General features: G+C 36.0%; 1 pseudogene; it reads right to left on the bottom strand.

The window, feature by feature from the left end:
* Positions 1-18,489: 18,489 nt before the first annotated feature.
* LOC115864271 (small ribosomal subunit protein uS5 pseudogene) overlaps positions 18,490-22,627 on the bottom strand; it is a 41,026-nt pseudogene continuing 36,888 nt past the window's right edge.

Below are 22,627 nucleotides of genomic sequence, written 5' to 3'. Positions count from 1 at the left end.
CCTCATCTATCCTTTCTACCCTTCATCAACTTGAATTTCTCACTCTTTAGGAGTCTAGCACTGGGGAGAGAGGACAGCAGAAAGGGAAGCATAGCCTTTACGATACTAGTAGTGGCAGGCTCTGGTGTGGATGGTCACTGGGTGTGGTGGATACTCAAAGCCAACTCTTTCTTTTACCAACCTTCTGATCCAAAGTGTGGAAACTGGACCAGAAGCATCAGCCTCACTTTGGAAATTGCTACAGCTTACTGATTCAGATCCTATATTTTAACAAGTTCTTCCGATGGTTTGTACATACAATAACATTTAGAAAGCACTGAGCTAGAATGCCTTTGTGAGATTCTCCTAAGTTTTCTTACTGGCAAATTCAATTCCAATTCTTATGAGGTTTTTGGTGACCCCTCCACTGACTACGTTCTGTTTCTTTTCAGTCCCCGAGGTTCTGACCATTCGCTGTATTGCCAGGCCGCTTCACCGTTTAGGCAATTCTCTTATTTGGAATGCCCTTGAGGACAGCTCCATCCAGCATGGTTTAATCTACATAGTACAGAGAAAACATAGACTTTTGCTTTCTTCTTAGTAAAAATGCTCTCTCTTTTTTTTTTCTCTCTCTCTCTCTGATTGGCTCTTTCAGACAGACTTAACCAGACTTCCTTGTACTAGACCTTAAGCAACTCTAAGCCAAAGAATACACATTGCCCACACTCCAGTGCCCACCTGCCTTAAACTCCTCTTCCTTAGCCCAAGGAAGAGGGTAGCACTCTTTTCTTTAATGTAGGTAGGAGGCAGCATGAGTGAGAGAGCACAGACCATTTCAACAACTCAGCAAAGGAACTCTATCCTTGGAGTACAAGATTTTAAAAACTAGAGATGGGAAACACCTACTAACATTGAAACAAACAGATGTGCAATCTCTTAGCTTGACCTGGAAGGGGTAAAGCCCCTCATTTAAGATAAGGAGATGCTTGCAACGTATTGCAATGTTCTTGTCTTTGTGGATTTAAAAAACCAACAGAGGCAGAGAGACATCCTGTTACAGTCAGAGTGGTCAAGGCACAGTTACATTGTAGGGCAAGGAATTAAAGCTTCAGGACACAAATCAAGCAGAAATCTGATAACTTTGATGCCCAAGGGCAGGTGTGTTCTTCAAACTGTCCTTTAAGGCCTTGAGGGTTGTGTTGTCTGTTTTTTTTTTTCCCCATAAAATAGGGTGGGGGTTACTATTATTTAGTAAAGCATACAGAATGTTGGACATGAGAGAAATCTGGAAACCAGATTTGGTAATAACTACTTAGCTCAAGAAACTCCCAGTTGGTGTTTAGCTTTGGGTTTTAAGAAATGTAGGACACCACGAAATCCATCTGGATATAGGTGTAGCCCTTGTTTTGACATCAGATGTCCTAAATATCAAGGCTGGGTTTGAGTAAATTACAATTTCTTTTCTTTTCTTTATTTTTTGGGCAACCTTATGTCCCATTAAGTCTAAAATTTTTAACAAGTGGATACTGCTGTCTTCTTATGAGGAGGTTTGAGAAGGAGAGCAAAGAAGAGAATTATTCACATGCTGCAACAAAGTAGAACACTTAGAGAAATTTATATCATCCAGATCGGTTTTCAGGATTTATGAGAAGTAAGAAGAACTCTGTAAGCCTTATGGTTTACTGTCCACGTGAACTGCTTTTTGTCGCAAGTGAAAACCAAAAGGTATTGAGTAGCTTCATCAACTAGAATGCTAAAGATTTTGCTGCATAGATCAATTACAGTAAAGAGTTTACTTTTGTTAGGAATGGGTGTTAGCAATATATTAGAGTTAGGGGAAACAGGGTGTTGAGAAATAACAGTGTATTGCTCTGATGTCATGGATAAACCTCCACCCTCAGCCCTTAGGTTTTCTCACTGATAAAACAGGAGTATTACCAAGACTGATGCAAGGGATAATGGGGCCTTGAACCTTGTAGTCTTCTTTTATGAGTTTTATGCCTTGAAGGCCTTCTTGACTTATAGGTTATTGATTAATTCTGGGAAGAGATTTTGAGGGGTAGATTCCCATTTGAATCTAATGGGAGGTGCACTGTGAATTTTGCCAACATCAACTGGAGATTTTGCCCATAAGAAAGGTGGTAGTTGATTCAGTAGGCACGAATGACCAGTGTTTCCAGAATTAGCTCTAGTACTGTCAGAGACAGAACAAATAAAAGATGTCAAAGGTCATTTAATTCACTGGTCAGTTACTATAATGACTACTGCCAAATTCTAGAATTATTTTCCTCTTTTGGGAGAAAGAAATTCCAGCATGACACTTCTCTAAAAAGTCTCGACCTAATAAATGGATTGCTGGGAGTGAGGGGGAGGAACTAAGAAGAACAGGGTGGGTATCTCTCAATGCTCCTAAACAAAAGGGAATATGTTCAGAGACAGGAACCTCTTAAAGTTCATTAGAGATTTCCACTCTTTGAACAGTTTTATTACTCCAAGGCAGGGACTGTTTTATTTTATTGGGGTTGAGCACCAAGAGTGTGGCTCAGTGTCAGTTAGGATGGGAAGGGATTCATCTCCAATCTGGAGGACTGTTTCTCCAAGCCAGTTAAGAGGGAGGGCTGGGAAGAGCCCCTGTGCTTCCTTGGAGCCCCATTATTGAGAATGAGGAAGAAGTTAAAAGGACTGGTGAGAGGGCTGAAGGAGCCTAACATGCTTAAATTTGTAACAATCTTTTCTCCAATGTTCTAGCTCTTTACAATAATGTTCTAGCTCTTTACAATAGCTCTTTAGTTTAGCAGAAACTAAAGGGTTTTGGTTTTGTTTAGGAGCCTTTATTTGCTGGAGTTGAAGATTAATAATTTTGGCGGTCTTCCTTTTAGGTGACTCATCCAGAGTGTGAGAGAGCTAGTTTGCCAGATTCAGTAAATCTGGAGTAGACATAGTTTACTATCCTAGCCTGGTCCTTTTTACTAAAAGAGAAAGTTCCTGGTTCAGCTCACTAATAAACAGAGTTAAAAGTTCCTTGGGTGAAATCAACATCTGAAGGAAGATCAGAATTTTCATTAGAAAATAATCTGAAGTTGATTGTAATAGTCATGAACAGATTCATCAGATTTTTGTTTGCAAGCCTGAAATTTATTCCAACAGGCTTTGGAAAAGTCCTAGGAATTGCTGGATGAAGTCATCTAGCTACTGTCTGAGCCTAATCATGTAATAAGTTAGTCAACTGGTCTCCCAGTTGTGATGCCAAAGAACTTTTAGGATTTTCCTGATTAGAATTTTTCATCCAGCGCTGGGGCTGGCCTTCACTGAAAAGCATATGAGGTAGCTGAGATAAGTCAGAGAAACAAGGCTAATCAGTTTAAATGACTATATTAAGTTTCTCAGCAAATCTGTGAGCATCTTCATTTACTTTGGTAAAATCTTTGACTATTGCTTGCAGTTCAGCTTTAGTCTAGGGATTCTAAGAAATAAAGGGTTTAGCCTCGAACCTCAGAAGGCTGAATTTTAAAGGGACACAATCTGACAAGTTCAGAGAATGAGGGAGTGGGGAGAGTTTCAGAGAAAAGGAAAAGTTTGGGGAGAAAATTAGCATGGGAAGATTGAGAGATAGAAAAGGCATTGGTGGCATATAATGGATGGAGCAACATGGAGCTGGAGGTGAAATCTGAGACAAGGAAGCCAAGAAAGTAGAATCTGAGGCTTCAGGAGCCATTTTGCCTTTCTTTAATGTGTTTTCTTTTGCCTCAGTTAATCTTAAAATTTTATTTTTGTAGAGGGGCAATGCTAGACTTCTGATAATGCTGGGAAGCCTGAAAATACTATTCAAAATAAATATTCCATTTGGTTCTGGAAATGTTTTGATCTATTTCAATCCAATTTGATTTTAAGAAAATTAAGTTTTGGGATTTCAAAAGTTTACCATAATGACCATTGATATTTTAAATTGCCTTCGGTTCGATTGGTTCATTTAGTTAGAAATGCACATGAGGAAGGGCCATGGTTTTTAAATATAAAATCAGGTGGAGTCCCTGTGGGGAGGGTGGCCTTCAAAATACTTAGATAACTAGGAACCCATTTCCCAGGTGTTTTTCTCTAGAGTTAAAGAGCAATTTTCAAACAGCTTAAAGTACAGCACAAATAGCTCAATTCAAGCAGCTTGCAAATCAAATAACCTGTGAGGCTAATGTCAGCCAGTTCTAAGGAAACAGCTTGGGCCTAGAGGGGCCAGGCCAAAGGCTTCTCAGCCAGTTTCTATAGAACAGCTTCCAAAGGAGTGGTCCAAAGGCTGAAAAAAATGACACATTTTCATGAAGTAGTTCCTGTTCCAGGAGGAATGGGACAAAGGTGTATCAACCAGCTTCAGTTGAAACAGTCTGATTTTGAGATCCAAATGAGCACTTGTATACAGAACAAGGCCTTAACCAGAAATAACAAAGTCTTAAAATAGATCCCAAAGAAAACCTGGAGAGCTTCGAGTGCAGAGGGTATGAGTTTGGATCTAGGTGAAAAATACATCTTCAAACTCCAGGTCAGTGAGAAAAGCAGTACACTCAGAGGGCTCAATTTCAAACTGCACCTGTTTGCTCCTCCTGCTGTCTTCAGGAGCCTTCTCTGCTCCTGGTACAGGACACCAAAACATTGACTTAAAACAATTAGACTGCCAGATAGTTCTCCAGCAAAGATGGGTTTATTTGAGATCATAAGAGAATTACAATCTAGGGTCTGCCAACAAGGCAAGCTGCATGCAAGTCTCCACAGCAAAGGAAGAGCTCTTTTAGAGAAGGGAAAAGGAAGTTGGGAGAGCTACAGTGAACAGAGTGCATGGCCTTTCATGGCTTTTGTGGCTAAGCCCTTGCCAGAAAGGGAGTTTTTCTTTGTTCTTTTGGACTCTGCTACTGTCACAAGGCTTGAGAGCTCACTCTTCTGTTTTCTTAACTCTACTTAATTGAGGTTTCTGCTTATTATTTTTTTTTTACACTACACATTCTCAAATTTACAGACAATTTTTCTGGAGAACCCATGCCCCTTACCATTGTATTAAGCTTCCTCCCTAATTATCATTTTTCTTCCTTAGGGGGGAAAAAAAAGCCCTTCAGGGTAAATGACGTATCATATGTTAAATACATAAGTGTGACTGATCAGTTCTAAAAATTTGAAATGGAAAGAATTATGCACTCTTTCAGAGGGACTCAAATATCTGTTTGTACATGATCAACAAGTCTCAATAATTCCTTCAGTAACTTAGTAAATGTAAGTGTAACTTGAAAAACATTAGAAAAGTAGATTTCTGTTTACTTCTTGATGACCAACAAAAATACAATGTCGTAGATGAATGGATAAAGAAGATGTGGCACATATATACAATGGAATATTACTCAGCCTTAAAAAGAAATGAAATTGAGTTATTTGTAGTGAGGTGGGTGGACCTAGAGACTGTCATACAGAGTGAAGTAAGTCAGAAAGAGAAAAACAAATACCGTATGCTAACACATGTATAAGGAATCTAAGAAAAAAAAAAAGGTTCTGAAGAACCTAGCGGCAGGACAGGAATAAAGACTCAGATGTAGAGAATGGACTTGAGGCAATGGGGAGGGGAAAGGGTAAGCTGGGACTAAGTGAGAGAGTGGCATGGACTTATATATACTACCAAATGTAAAATAGATAGCTAGTGGGAAGCAGCTGCATAGCACAGGGAGATCAGCTTGGTGTTTTGTGACAACCTAGAGGTGTGGGATAGGGATGGTGGGACAGAGACACAAGAGGGAGGAGGTATGGGGATATATGTATATGTATAGCTGATTCACTTTGTTATAATGCAGAAACTGACATACCACTGTAAAGCAATTATACTCCAATAAAGATGTTAAAAAAAAAGTGCTTTAGAAAAAAAATACAATGTCGTTATCATCACACATGACTTGGAGATTTTCAAGCAGGAGATGAATAATCATATGCTGCCCATATACACAATGGAAGGACTCCCTAATTCAGAAGGGAACTGGACTAAATAACTTCTGGATTTGTATCTAATCAATTTATGTTGGCCTAGAGAAATAAGAATTTTCAGTGTCTAGCTCTACTTCATTGAGGAATGAATGAATATGTAATACTAATATAAACACATCATAACCTTCAAGTACTAATCTTAACTTTCAATTTTTATTAAGAATTATATTTTAAACAAGTGTTGAAACAGAAGAGACTTTATATATATTTTTTTAGTTTATCAGAACTGTCCTATAAACAGAACATTTAATTGTCAGTGTATTCTGATTGGTAGATTATAGAATTTTACTTTTTTTGAGATTATCTTTCACAGCTTTACATAGACATGAAGTAATATAAGGTCTAAGTGAATCACTTTGAAATGATATAGATCAAAATCTGAAAGAGAAAACTTTCAAAACATTTAAAATTTAATTAACAAAGAGAAAGAATTAATAAAACCTTAAGCACAGTGTTTTATAATTTATAAGGTGTCTTCACATGAAGTATTACATTTAATGCTAAAACAATCTTTCAATGTATATATCATTTTAAGCTTATTGAATACATAAAATGAAAAAAAAAAATCAGTCTTTGCACATTCTATTACCAAAGCCTGAAAATCTTTTTCCAAACATTCTTCTGACAGACTTCTATTAGTTTCAAAGCCCAACTTAAATGAAATTTCCTTTATGATCTCTTCTCTAATTTTCACAAAGATAATTTTACCCATCACTCTGTGCATACTTATATTAGAGCATTTATGTCACCACTGACTTTATTTCACATCATCATTTTTACCGGATATTGAACATCTAAAATTCAGGGACTACATACTATTCTCCTTTATCTCCTCATTTCAATCAAAATTCCTGGTACAGATCAAATGCTTAATAAGTTTTTCTAAACAATTAAAATATTGAGTTAATTAATTATGTAATATCATATGCTGGGTAGGTAGTAAATGAAAGTGAACACAGATTTTTTGCAATAAATTTCTGCTTTCTGATGACCCACAGCCATTTCATTAACTGAGTAAAAAATATAAAATAAAAAAATAAGCTATCACAGATATTTATTTTTTAAGGTTTTGAAAATCAAGATAACAATTTTGTTAAATTTACATATGGCTTTATTCCCTTGGTTGTTTATTTAACAACCAAATCAACACTCTAAATGTACTAAGACTTTTTTACCTTCCAGTAAGAGTCACATCTTCACAAACACAAGCACACACTCTTTATTTAAGTCAACACTGCTGATATAGCTAATTGACGTTACATAGTGCAAGAGTCAATATAACATTTGATTTTTCTGAAGTTAATAGGGTGTTTCTTATGGTCATCTTTACTTCACTTTTATATGATCACTTAGAATTTTAAACACAGTCATATAGGGGCTTCCCTGGTGGCACAGTGGTTGAGAGTCCACCCGCCGATGCAGGGGACACGGGTTCGTGTCCTGGTCCGGGAAGATCCCACATGCCGCAGAGTGACTGGGACCATGAGCCATGTCCGCTGGGCCTGTGCGTCCGGAGCCTGTGTTCCGCAATGAGAGAGGCCACAACATTGAGAGGCCCGCGTACCACAAAAAAATAAATAAATAATAAATAAAACAGTCATATAGACCAGAGTTTTCAAAAAAACTTATTTGTTGGTAGTGTACAATTTTAATTATTTAATTTCTTCTAACAAAGTTAGCCTTGTGCAGCATTTACAATGATTAGCAATCAGCAAACTCACTTCTGCTACTATTTGTATTAATGATTTTTATTGACTATAATGATAAAAAGGCAATTGATAAAACTGTATTACAGCTATCTATCACCCATCTGATTTGGCCTCATCATGGTTATTTATCAAAACTGCCCAATACCTGAAGAAACTTTTCAAAATGATAGCAATAGAAATTCAACATTCATTGTACAAGGATTTTGCAGCTGTCCCTATTATAAACAGTCAACACTATGAACACCTATTGTGAAATGATACTTGTAAAAGGCAGAATTTACTGTTAGATATTTAAATTTGAAAAATGTGTGTGTTTTGAGCCAAACAAAGAGAAAATTTAGATTGAATTTATGAAAGGCAGAGTCCTAAAATTGTTCTTTCTTAAGGTTATAAATGAATTATTACTATTATTAACAATTGTTATCAAGGCAATTACTGAGGACTTACATAAGCTCAAATAAATTTTACACCTCTTATGGTGAATGACTGATTAACGTTTGTTAGATAAAATAAAAATAATTTCCATTAAATGGAATGATGTTGAAAATTTCACACAAAGTTCTATAATTCCATATTTTAGTTGAAAGCTTAGAAATCAGTTAATATCACATTTTATTCCTATTTGGATAACCTGATATGCAACGAATAATAAATGAATTAATAATTGTTGAAATAATACATATTGTGACAGTTTTAAAGTGGTAAATGTCTGCATGTTATCTTCCTTCTCCTTTACAAACAACATTGTTTATATTTTCCTATTGAGATTTCAAGCCTTTTTCTATATCTTAGAATCATATTTAAGAATTTTATCTTTATTGGGAGTCCTACACTTGCTTCTTCAGTTTTATTTCCCTTTGTATGATTTGAGAGAAAGATCTCCCAGAAGTTGTATCACAGTGGAAAATGTACAATAAAAGAGTGAGGTGGGCTTCCCTGGTGGCACAGTGGTTGAGAGTTCACCTGCCAATGCAGGGGACGTGGGTTTGTGCCCCGGTCTGGGAAGATCCCACATGCCACAGAGTGGCTGGGCCCGTGAGCCATGGCCGCTGAGCCTGCGCATCCAGAGCCTGTGCTCCACAATGGGAGAGGCCACGACACTTGGAGGCCCATGTATCGCAAAAAAAAAAAAAAAAAGAATGAGGCAAAATGCTAACAACTGTTGAATCTGGGTAAAGGGTCAATGGAGTTTCTTGTAATATTCTTACACATTCTAGCCACTATTCTTTACTTTTGAAATTATAACAAAATAAAATATTACAAAAAAGCAGAAATATCCATTCAACTCCTACATGGATTATAGGAAGAAATAAAATGACAAATAATTCTTCATGTCATTATCATTCTTCAAATCAATTATAATATTATTGAAGTCATGTTTCAAAGTAAGTTTAGTAATAACTGCTTTTGTACCACTAAACTTTTTTTTTTTAAAGGTGAGGATTTGACTTAAGAACCTTGAAGCAAAACAATATAAAAAAATATATAAAAGTATGCTGAAGTGAAGAACTACTACAAATAAAAGTAAATGTAATAAAAAGAAAGCAAAATATAATAGAAAGATGAATAAATATTCAAACAATTTAAGAAAATTGATAACCATATGATAATCAGTATAAGGATAAAAGAGGGAAACTAAAATACATATTAGGAATAAGAAAGGAGTTAAAACAACAGGTAGAGAAGATACTGAATAATATGTGGAGTATTATATATTATTATTATTAGAGTTTTGCAAGCAAATTTGGCAGAAATTTAAATATCCAGATTAAAAATTAATTTTTGTAAAATATAATTGACCAACTCATATGGAAAATGGTAGATAAATTTTTAATAAATTGGGATTTTTATGTTTGGTATAGTCAGATTTTAAATATTGGAAACACAGCATATAATAATTTACCTGTGGAAGAAACTAGGGAAAGGACAAGGGATTAAAGGGCTTTCTCCTAGCAAGGCTTTCAAACTGTATCTGGAAAAATATGCTCTCTATAGGGACATCTCCTGACATTCACTTGGCTAGAACTATGTCACATGACCACTCTAAGAAGTAAGGGAATCTGGGGATGTGAGTACATTTTGCAGGGCATGTTATAGTCCTGAAAAAGAAAACAATAAAAATAATAATAATAATAATAAAGGATCTGTTAATATAGAAAAAAGGAAATATAATTGATGCAGGCAAATAGTCATATATGCCAATTTGATTGGTCAAACATGCCAATTTGATTGGTCAAACTCAAATACTCTTCCCTCACCCCACACTGAGTTATTTCCCATAATATACTCTGTTTTACATAGTATGTGTTACTACCTGAAATTTCCTTACTTTTTTATTTGCTTATATTTGTGAATCATCTCTTCCCTTCTCCATTGGAAAGTGAGCTTCATGGGAACAGGAATTCTCTGAAGCCTGTTCACTTCTGTGGTCTTCATTCCCAGATCAATATCTGTCATAAAATTGGTACTAAATAATTCTTTTAAAATAAATGATTAGGTAAGCGAATGAACAAATGCATACATAATTGAAGGAAGAGCTGTCTAATAATTACTATAGTGGATGTGATTGTATTCTTGAATGTTACCTACTAACAAATATCCAATTGTTTCTGTACACAGAAAACTATAAGACACTGATGAAAGAAATTAAAGATGATACAAACAGATGGAGAGATATACCATGTTCTTGGATTGGAAGAATCAACATTGTGAAAATGACTATCCTACCCAAAGCTATCTACAGATTCAATGCAATGCCTATCAAACTACCAATGGCATTTTTCTCAAAACTAGAACAAAAAACTGCAAAATTTGTATGGAAACACAAAAGACCCAGAATAGTCAAAGTAATTTTGAGAAAGAAAAATGGAGCTGGAGGAATCAGGCTCCCTGACTTCAGACTATACTACAAAGCTACAGTAATCAAGACAGTATGGTACTGGCACAAAAATAGAAATATAGATGAATGGGACAGGATAGAAAGCCCAGAGATAAACCCACACACATATGGTCACCTTATCTTTGATAAAGGAAGCAAGAATATACAATGGATAAAAAACAGCCTTTTCAATAAGTGGTGCTGGGAAAATTTGACAGCTACATGTAAAAGAATGAAATTAGAACACTCTCTAACCCCCTACACACACATAAAAAAAAAAAACTCAAAATGGATTAAAGACCTAAATGTAAGGACAGACATTAAAAAAACTCTTAGAGGAACACATAGACAGAACACTCTATGACATAAATCACAGCAAGATCCTTTTTGACCCACCTCCTAGAGAAATGGAATTAAAACAAAAATAAACAAATGGGATCTAATGAAACTTAAAAGCTTTTGCACAGCAGAGGAAACCATAAACAAGGTGAAAAGACAACCCTCAGAATGGGAGAAAATATTTGCAAATGAAGCAACTGACAAAGGATTAATCTCCAAAATATACAAGCAGCTCATCCAGCTCAATATCAAAAAAAAAAAAAACCTCAATCCAAAAATGGGCAGAAGGCCTAAATAGACATTTCTCCAAAGAAATACAGATTGCCAACAAACACACAAAAGGATGCTCAACATCACTAATCATTAGAAAAATGCCAATAAAAACTGCAATGAGGTATTACCTCACACCAGTCAGAATGGCCATCATCAAAAATCTACAAACAATAGATGCTAGAAAGGTTGTGGGGAAAGGGAACCCTCTTGCACTGTTGGTGGGAATGTAAATTGATATATCCACTATGGAAAACAGTATGGAGCTTCCTTAAAAAACTAAAAATTGAACTACCATATGAGCCAGCAATCCCACTACTGGGCATATACCCCTAGAAAACCATAATTCAAAAAGAGACATGTACCACAATGTTCCTTGCAGCACTATTTACAATAGCCAGGACATGGAAGCAACCTAAGTGTCCATCGACAGATGAATGGGTAAAGAAGATGTGGCACTTATATACAATGGAATATTACTCAGCCATAAAAAGAAACAAAATTGAACTATTTGTAGTGAGGTGGATGGACCTATAGTCTGTCATACAGAGTGAAGTAAATCATAAATATATGTGTATATATATATATATATCATATGCTAACACGTATATATGGAATCTAAAAAAGAAAAAAAAATGGTTCTGATGAAACTAGGGAAAAGACAGGAATAAAGATGCAGATGTAGAGAATGGAGTTGAGGACATGGAGAGGGGGAATGATAAACTGGGACAAAGTGAGAGAGTGGCATGGACATATACACACACACTACCAAATGTAAAATAGATAGCTAATTGGAAGCAGCTGCATTGCAGAGGCAGATCAGCTCAGTGCTTTGTGACCATCCAGAGGGGTGGGATACGGAGGGTGGGAGAAAGACACAAGAGGGAGGGGATATGGGGATATATGTATGCATATAGCTGATTCACTTTGTTATATAGCAGAAACTAACACAACATTGTAAAGCAATTATACTCCAATAAAGATTTAAAAAAAAAAACAGGAAAAAAAGAAGAAAAGAAAAAAAAAAGAATCACTGACATTACATTGGGCCAGGAAAACCCCCCCACCCCATTTTAAGGTCAGTTGATTTGCGATGTTAATTCCCTTTTTACTGCATAATCTCATGTATTCTCAGCTTCCAGGGGTTAGGAGAAGAACATTTTTGGGAAGACTACTATTATGCCTACCACAAAATGTAGACAGAGAAACTGTAGAAGAAAAGGGAAAAGTATCCTGCTTTTTTAACAAGTGGCTCACATTTTTATTTTGCACAGGGCACCACAAATTATCTACCCAATGTCAGAAAGGATCTAAGTAGATCTACACTCATTCCCTCCTTTGTGGTCCACATCTAGTTCACAGAAACACTCATGCATCCCTTGCCCCCATAAATCCTGGCAGCATCCTCTTTCCTGCTCCATGGATACCTTGTCTTTCTCAGGCATGAGTCACACATTAGACTTCATCTCACTCAACTCAGGACCTCTGCCTTCTCCCATGGAAATCTCTACAGGGAGAATTAGCCCATAATTCACTGTTATCCACTTCATTATCTTTTATATGTTTTTGAAGTATTCATTTCCTGTGGTTGCTGTAACAAATTACCAAACAGTAGGTGGACTAAAACAACAGAAATTTGTTCTCTCAAAGTTCTGGAGTCCAGAAGTCTGAATCCATATCATTGGGCTGAAATCAGGGCGTCAGCTGGGCTATGTTCCATACGGAGTCTCTAGGGGCAAATCCATTCTTTGAGTCTTCCCGCTTCTGGTGGCTGATGGCATTTTTCACTTATAACCACATCACTCCAATTTTCAAGGTCAACATCTTTAAATCTCTCCCTGCTCCATTTTCACATGGACTTTTCCTCTGTTAAATCTACCTTTGCCTCTTTCTTATAAGGATACATGTGATGGCGATAAGGAGCCACATAGATAATCTAAGATAATTTCCCCATCTCAAGGTCTATGACTTAATCTCCTCTATAAAGACTTTATCACATTAGATTGCATTCATAGATTGCAAATATTAAAACATGAATTTGTGGGGAGGGACAATTTCCAGTCTATCACAGTTGATTGGACTGAAGGGTTCAAGAATGGTGATCCAGGTTTCTCTAAATTGCTTCTGCAGTTTGTACCTAAGGGGAAGTCTATTTCTTCCTCACTCTTGCAGCTGTTATCTGTCTAGCAGAACCTAATTTAAAACAGAGGCTGCAAGAATTCCATTTAAACATCTTGCAAAAAATTAAATTCAACAAATAGGAGAGGTGGACATTTTTAAACTAATCGATCATTATCACTCAGATATAAATGTGAAATGTTCTGAAAATAACCTGGATAATTATTTGAGGACATAGTCTCAAAAAGATAATTTTACTAATGAATAACTTCATTAACTAGAAAGATCAATGTCAAGCTCAAGGTAGAAAAAGTGTATATGAATATTTAATGTGTTCAAAAATTCAAATGACATAGCTTTATGACTTTGGGAAGTTTCTTGTCTTATCTAAACTCAGTTGTTTTCATCTGGAAATTAGATATATTAAATATTTTCACAATGATAGTGTGATGGTGCTAAATGAGGTAACATGTAGAAGCACTTTGGGAAATTCTAAATATTGCATAAATGTGAGCGATTTGAATTGTCATCCAATGGGCTACATATAAGGATATTTCTAGGGATTTCATTCTGCCATATACTGGTGGTTTATGACTTCAAGGTATTTACGGGTCTAGTTGTAGAGAGATTGACATAGAGAACTAACCATAATATCATTGGAGAATAGAGAAGGGAAATTTCTTAATTACCTGGGGCTGCTACAACACAGTTCCATATATTGGGTGGCTTAAATAAAAGACGCTTATTTCTCATAGTTCTGGAAGCTGGGAAGTCGAAGATCCAGGTCCCAGTAGCTTAGATGTCTGGTGAGAGCTCTCTCCTTAGCTTGTAGATGACTGCCTTCTTGCTATATGCTCACATGATAGAGACAGAGAGGGTTTTGATTTCTTCCTCATCTTATATGGGAACTAATCCTATCATGGGGACTCCATTCTCATGACCTCATGTAAACCTAGTTACCTCCTAAGGGTCTCACCTCCAGAAACGATCACATTGGGGATTAAACATGTGAATTTGTGGGAGAGAGGTGGGGGACAAATATTTATCCCATAGCAGGAACTATCCACATATGTGCCAATACTTAGAGAAAATCTGATCATACTTGAATGATTAATTCTATCATTTTTATTTTTTTTTGCCAACATTCTTTTTTTTTTTTTTTCTTTGTGGACACCCGGAACAGCAGGCTGGGGAAGTCAGAGTGGAAGATAAGGAAACTGGTGGCCCAGAAGCGCTGGCAAACAGACAACATTAAGATTTGCCACGTGCACCAGCCCCGACCCCACTGAGAAGGGGCGCACGCTTCCTGAGACACTTCTTTGCAAGCATTCTTATAAGAGTTTGCTTCAAAACATGGAGAAATCAGGAAACATTTTCTTGCTTCTGTTCATATTTCAGAGATTTAATATTGAATTTAAGGTTCCTTCCTTTGATTGGCCTCAATCTATCTAAATTCAATCCATATCTATATACCTAAGGTTGTGTGTATGTGTGTGGCAATTTTCCCCAAATTATCAAAAATTGTGTGGCACTCTTTTTCTAATACATAACACAGTACAGAATCACTGTGGTGTTTCTAGGGGTTAAGCAATACGTTGGGGCCTGGGTAGTAATTCAGTTGGTTAGTTTGACAGTTTGAGATAACCGCACTGTACATGTCACTCATTCTATCACTGTATTGTTATTGTCAGTACCTTGGCATCTTGACATTTCTTTTCCAAGCTATGCCACTTTTAGTTTTATTTTTCTGATTCCTTAAAAGGTAATGAAATTGTATTAGTTATGTATGAAAAATATAACCTTTAATTTTTGAATCTATGTAGGAAAACATAATTTATATTCTTCAGCTTAGAAGTATTTATAAAACACCATAGAAAAATAAAATGAGCCTAGTAATGATTTAATATATGGCACTTAGATCAAAAATAAAAGGTATTCACTGTACTATTATTTTTCTAAACAGTTTTTTAATACACAATTGTTAGGTATATCATTTTCTTTAATATTTAAAATTGCATGGGTTTTACCTCTACACTTTTGTGAGAAGCAATTGTGTATCAGTTCTTTTGAGACTCTGTAGGAAGTTATTTCAAGTTAATTCACTAGGAAAGTACTGAACCAGCAAATCAGCATTACTAGAAATGGCTCCCCATCATCTGTACTGTAACAGGATGCTAATAAGTGTTGGCTTCCTTCCCTGGTAGTGAACCCAACTCCATTTTACCAACCTGCCTGGAGTTCTTCCTTCTGTTTTCTACTTTTATCTACCATATTCTATAATGTATTTTATTTCATCATACTTACTAGCTATGGCTTCCATAACGATTTCTATCAGGAAGGCAGTAGAGCTTGAGAACATAAGTTTTGGCAGTTTAAACATTGGTTCAAATTTTATCTCCATCACTTATTGGTTTGCAACCTTGTTCAGCTGAACTGAATTTCAATTCCTTCATCTGTAAAATGGGAGTAACAAGAATTTACTCATAGGGGTGTATAGGAATTAAAAGAGAAAGATGCAAAGCATGTGACCCACCAGCTGCCACATGGTAAAAACCTTATGCAATACCTGTTGTCTTCATTGTTGCTCTTATTATGACTACCATAAAATTAATGGTTATGGATTATATAGAAATACAGAAACTACATTTAGTTGTGCAAATGTTCCATTTGAAACTGGAAGCTAATATACAGAAAAAATTTTCTCCAACTCTGACAATTAAAAAGATAAAAATAGGGTTTCTCTGGTGGCGCAGTGGTTGAGAGTCCGCCCGCCAATGCTGCTGATGCAGGGGACGCGGGCTCGTGCCCCGGTCCGGGAAGATCCCACGTGCCGCGGAGTGGCTGGGCCCGTGAGCCATGGCCACTGAGCCTGCGCGTCCAGAGCCTGTGCTCTACAACGGGAGAGGCCACAACAGTGAGAGGCCCGCGTACCAAAAAAAAAAATAAATAAATAAAAATAAAAATAAACAGAAAAAAAAAGTTATATCTGTAAATTAAATTATTTTCAAAAGCAGAATCTATGTATATTTATATCAATGGAATTAATTAATAGGAAATATGAACAAGCTTCTGAGTTAAGAACATCTTTAAAATATTTTGCTTAAGGAAAATGATACTTTGTAAAAGTGCAAAGTCTATTCAATATAGTCTATAGTCCAGACTGTCCCATGCTGTGATTATATCATAATGAGTGGGCAAACAAAAGTAGTAGAATAATTATAAGTTTTCAGGATGTAAGTTTCTTTTCATCCCTGGAATATCTTTTGTATAAAAAATTAATTGTAATGTTGCTCAACTGAGTATGTCTGTCCTTCCATTTAGGACACTCACAAATCACAATGTACTAGACCTGACCCCCTGGGTAAAATGAATTTGACCAAAATATTTCAATCTCAAGAATATGGGCTATATTGAAAATCACTTTATCACTTTAAGAATTTGGACTGCACTACCTTTGAAACAAGTATTGCATCTTGCTCATGGGAAAGGTATCATCATGGTAAATACTTAATTAGATAAAGATATTATTGTATTTTTTCATCAGTGTAAGAATAAAAGTATTCAGTTTGCGTTCTCAAGGCTCTGATTACAGTCTATGGTTGTAAATCCAGTCTTGTTCATCAGAAATATCAGTTATTAAAATATACATTTTAGTTAAGTGGGTATTTGAGTTTTTAAGAGAGAATCTATCTCAAACTCAAATAAGGACATTTAATAATTTTACAGAAAAGGCAATAAAAACAAATTCTTCCCAACAAAGGCTTATTCATGTATATAAATACTTTTTAAAAAATGTTTTCATGGAATATGCTTTAGAAACTTCAACATTTTAGTTGACCTATAATCCTTTAAGAATATTACAAAGTGGCTATAAACCTATAAACCAAGGAGAAGTTTTAAATTAATTTAATCTATAGAGTGAATATTAAGACATTTTAGGTCTTAATCCATCAGATAGTATTTTCATTATGGTCAATAATTCAGAATTTATTGCGGTAGTACAAGTACTCAGAGGAGAAGGTAATCCAAAAATTAGTTTTATTTTTGTTTTGTATCCCCATATTTATATTGAACATGCTTGAATTTTTTTTAGGGTTTATAGTAGCTCAAATTAAATAGGCAATTTTTTAAGGCTTAAGTTAGAACACTAGAAAACTATTTAGATTCTATTCTTCTTGCTCCCTGCCTCAACTGAGTAATTAAAAACATCACTTTGCAAATGGATGCAGAGTACATGTCAGAGTTAATCTGAAAATTCACTCCCTACATAAATTAGGAATGGTGCATCCTAATTTCTCTGCAAACGTGTATCATATGTGTTAACAGTGGTGGGGATGAGGGAAGAATAAAGATTTTATAAACACATCAAAATTGTAGTTTGCTAGATGATTTCTGTGTGATTGAAATCTTCTATAAGCAAGGGAATATGTAGAAAAGTACAATTCCTGTTATTTTGGAAGCCAACATTAGTAGTTTATAGTGAAAAGATTTCTAATGCTTCTGAGTTTTATATTGTCATCAAAATTCTTATCATATAGAAAATGCTGGAGACAATGTCCAGAAGATTAACAAAGATATTAAAGACTTCCCTAAAATTAACTGATTTGAAAGGGATTAATATCCACAGAAGAGAAAGTCCATTATCTCTTATTTAAATTCTGTTTATTGGGACTAAAATTATTGGTATGTTGCCACACGGTTCCTTAAAATCAATCGTACCTACTATCAATTATTTGCCAAGTTTCACTGTCTAAACATATGAAAAATATGGTTACACAGTGTTGGAAATGCCAAAACAAATTTGAGTTACAGCCCTAAGGGCCCAGAAAGCCAATTTTGAACATTGTCTTACATTAAATTAGGTTCTGCTCACTACGATTTAAATTTTTAATTTCTCTCCCCAATAGCCTAAACCTACTAGTTTGCCAAACATTCTTTGGTTTTTGTTTATAGACAATTTATCTTAGATTTTTGTTAATTTGAATCATACTCCTGTTTAAATATAATGCCTAAAGTGAGCAAAAGACCACACTCGTTTTATTTTTACATTTTAATATTTTGTTTATGGCATGATTTTTTTTAAAAATTTTTATTTTATATTGGAATAGTGTTGATTTATAATGTTGTATTAGTTTCAGGTGTACAGGAAAGTGTTTCAGTTATACATATACATATATCCACTCTTTTTCAGATTCTTTTCCCATATAGTTTATTACAGGTGGCCACAGCTGGAGCCTAGGTCCTCTATGTGGAAACTGTGGTGTGGGTCTTTACAAGATGGTCAGTGAATTCCTGATAGGGAGGCTTAGTGAACACAGTCTCTTTCCAGAGGATGGGATGAGATAGTTGTAGGTCTTGGAGATGTCGTGGAAGGTGCATTTGGTGAAGTTATCCATGGTGGTACTGCAGCCCCTGGCTGAGATGTAGCAGTCATTGATACTAGCCATCAACTGCAATTTCTTGGGCACAGGGGCTGAGACTATTCCAGTTCCTCTGTGGGTGGGGAAGAGGTATACCAGCACAGAGCCACAGCAGTGGGTTACTTTGCAAGGGTCGGTGCAGGGCTTGCCAATCTCGTCCCCCCACTATCTTGTTGCACAGAGAGTATGGCGACATTGGCTGGAATAATGGCCCCATAAATTGCAATGGCTCCCTCTTTGGAGCACTTAACACCCAGAATAACATGTTGTTGTAATTCCCAATGGTGATAAATGCCTTGAACCTGGTCTGCTGGCCAGTGTAGATCTGCTTTTGCACAGGTATACTCTTCAGAATCTCCTCCTTCAGGAACACTTTCAGGAAAAACTCAGTGATCTCAGATTCCTTGATGGGCAGGGAGAGGTGATAGATATCCTCCAGGGACTAAATAAAAGATACCTGTGTAGATTTCATGGAAGGAGTAAATTTTTGAGCAGGAAAGAAAATTAATTCTATTCTTCCATTTATAAAAGTAGGATTTCTGAGCCGTATGTGTAGATACTTCTATTTGTTGAAGTGCCTTACAAGAGTAGCCCAGTGTTAGGGCTTCCCTGGTGGCACAGTGGTTGAGAGTCCGCCTGCCGATGCAAAGGGCATCGTTCGTGCCCCGGTCCGGGAAGATCCCACATGCCGCGGAGCGGCTGGGTCCGTGAGCCATGGCCGCTGAGCCTGAGTGTTCGGAGCCTGTGCTCCACAACGGGAGAGGCCACAACAGTGAGAGGCCCGCGTACCGCAAAAAAAAAAAAAAAAAAAAAAAAAAAGAGTAGCCCAGTGTTAAAACATTGGGAATGTCAAACAGGTAATTAGAATCTTGTCACAGTAGCTGAACGTTCATACTGTTCTGAGCACAGGGGCAGAGAAAGCTTCAAATTTTATATTAATATGTTAGATCATAGAGTCTGTACGATCTCCGTATGATCTCCAACATTTATTTATTTAAATTTAACCCTTTTGACAAGCATATACACGTGCACACATCCATACATCACTTCAATAAAAACATATTGGAAAATGAGAAATGAGGAACTGAATAAGAAAATAAATTACTTATTTCAATAAATACAAGAAGGAATATTTAGAAGTGAAGAATCAAGTGTATGGGTCATTGGATAAGAAGGGGTTCAGATGAGATTCATGCTTGAGTTTGAATGAGTGGGAAATAGTGATATATCTATTAGAATTATTGGACCAAGGACATGAAAAAGTATCTTCAGACTAGTTATGATAAAGATATATTACTTCTTAGGCTCTCACCAGTCATTCCAAAGATCATATGTAACGAGAGGTACAACCATTGGCCTATGTTCATTCTGAATAAAATGATGGTATTTCTATTCAGCCAGTGAAGTGCTAGAGGGCCATTTTTGGATTAGGCAGAATATTGAGAGGAAGACAAAGGAATATACTTCATTTTATTAAAGTAACAAAATGTGATGAAGGCTGAGAAATCTTGAACCAAGATGTCCTTTTGCACCAGATGTTCCTGAATACAGAATTCTTTGCAGTAGAGTATTTCAGTAAATATAGAAGCAAAATACCTACTTTTCTCATACAAGATTCTTGTTCCAGAAAAGAGATCTGAACTAGAAAGATATTGATCATTTGGTCATCAGCAAATAATACATTTTTCTATAAATTATCACCAGCTCAAACCTAGCCATAATTAATTATGATTCTATCTGGAGGACGTCAGAATTTGACTAGACTGTATCATTGCATATAGCTTTGTATGTAACCATGTTACACTGTCACAACTAAGAAACCAACAGTGATACATTTTTATAAACTAAACTTTTCAATGTGCTTAGATTTCACCAGTTTTTCCATTAATTTCCCTTTTCTGTTCCAGAATTCTATTGAGGACACCACATTGCATTTATTCATCATGTCTCCTTAGCTTCCTCTGGTCTATGATGATTTCATAGGTTTTCTTCTTTTGATGACCTTGGTGGTTTTGAGTTCTGTTCAGGTATGTTGTCCTTCACTGTATTTGTCTGATGTTTTTCTCATTATTAGACAGGAGTTAGGGGGTTTGGGGAAAGAATAGATATGAACTATCCTTTTCATTACCTCGATCAGTAGATATGTGTCAGCAACACAACACTATCAGTGCTGTCAAACTAGATCACTTGGTTAAGGTAGTGTTTGTCAGGTTTCTCCATGGTAAAGTTATTATTTCTTTTTTCCTTTTGATATTCTCTTTTGTGGCACCAAGCTATTAATTTCCCCCCACATTCAGGGTGGAAGATTAAGTTCTGCCTCCGGGAGGTGAATTGTTTTTCTTTCTCTGTTTCTCTCTGTCCCTCTGTCTCTTTTTAGATTAGATATAGATAGATAGATACTGATATAGATAAAATTATGTATATACATATATATGTTCATTTTCTAGGGTTGCCCTAACAAAGTACCACAGACTGGGTGGCTTAAACAACAGAAATGTATTTTCTCACAGTTCTGGAGGCTGGAATTCCAAGGTCAAGGTGCTGGTGCTGGCAGGGTTGGTTTCCCCTGAGACTGTCTCTCGCCTTGGCCTGCAGATAGACACCTTCTTGCTGCCTCTTTACATGGTTGTTCCTCTGTGTCCCTGATATCTCTCTCTGTGTATCTTAATCTCACTCTTTTTTTTTTTAATAAAGTCATATTGAATTAAGAGCCACCCTAAAGGTCTCATTTTAATTTAATGAAATGTATTTGAATATCCCACCCCAAAATATGCATCCTTGGCATATGAATTATGTGGAGATAAAACCATTTGAGCACCGGCAGACACAGCAAAAGTTATTTACCTCTCCCCAACTACTTAAAAATAAATTATAAATGTCTCCTTTTATAAAATAAATTTACATTTATAAGGAAAATTTCTATTTGTAAAGATATCTCTATACCAGGAAAACGGGCTAGTCCAGGGACACCTCATGTCATCTAAGAGACTCTAATCTAAATTTCAAGACAACCTTTATTTACCATAGATTTCCTTCCCTCACCCTCCCATAATTTGCCTTCTCAACCCAAAAGCCCAAAATTCCATTTCCCCTTGTTTACACTAAAATATTATATAAGCTGGCTGCCTCCTTGAGTTATGTTTTACTTTGCATACTCCCATGAGAATCTGTATAGATAACATTGTTTTTCTTTTGTTAATCTTTTATCAGTTTGATTTGCTAGCCACAGACATTGGTTTTAAGAGGAGAGAGGAAGAGATTTTTTTTTTCCTCCCCTACATTAATCACCACTTTAAGGCCTTATTTCTAAATACAGTCACATTCTGAGATGCTGAAAGCTAGGATTTCAACATATAAATTATGGAGAGACACAATTCAGACCATAACACTGTCTCTCTATCATGTAGAATTCTTCTGTAAGGAAAATATTTCCCTTCTCTATTTATTCAATCATTTTTTTACACCATTATGGATTCAATAAGTAACTTACACCTTAAGTTATAATCCAGTACTACATTATTTATTTGTTGCTCAATCTTTTTAAGCTTGGGAACTCTTTCAGACTGTCTCCAGTAACTCTTTGAATGTCTTCATCCTTTAAAATTTTTTTGAGCACTTCCTTATTTTGAGGTACTACATGAGGCTCCAAACTCATCTTGTATTTCCCTTGCTCCAGCCCTAGAATTAGCCATTTCTCCTAGGAGTTGTAGTTTCTTTCAGAGGAGAATATCACTTCTTATCATTCAGATCACACCTTCTTCTCCAGGAGGCCTTCCAGGAGTAACTGAAGTTCCCTGCTTCTGGACCCCCAGCATTTCCATTATAGTCCCTGCTGCTATTTTTCTTAATAATCAAAAGTAATTTAAAACCACCTTGTTGGTGGTTGTCTATTTATTAGTTTATTG

The sequence above is a fragment of the Globicephala melas genome, chromosome 4 (genome assembly GCF_963455315.2).
Source record: "Globicephala melas chromosome 4, mGloMel1.2, whole genome shotgun sequence".
Classification (NCBI taxonomy): domain Eukaryota; kingdom Metazoa; phylum Chordata; class Mammalia; order Artiodactyla; family Delphinidae; genus Globicephala; species Globicephala melas.
This window is presented reverse-complemented; position numbering and strand designations above follow the sequence as displayed.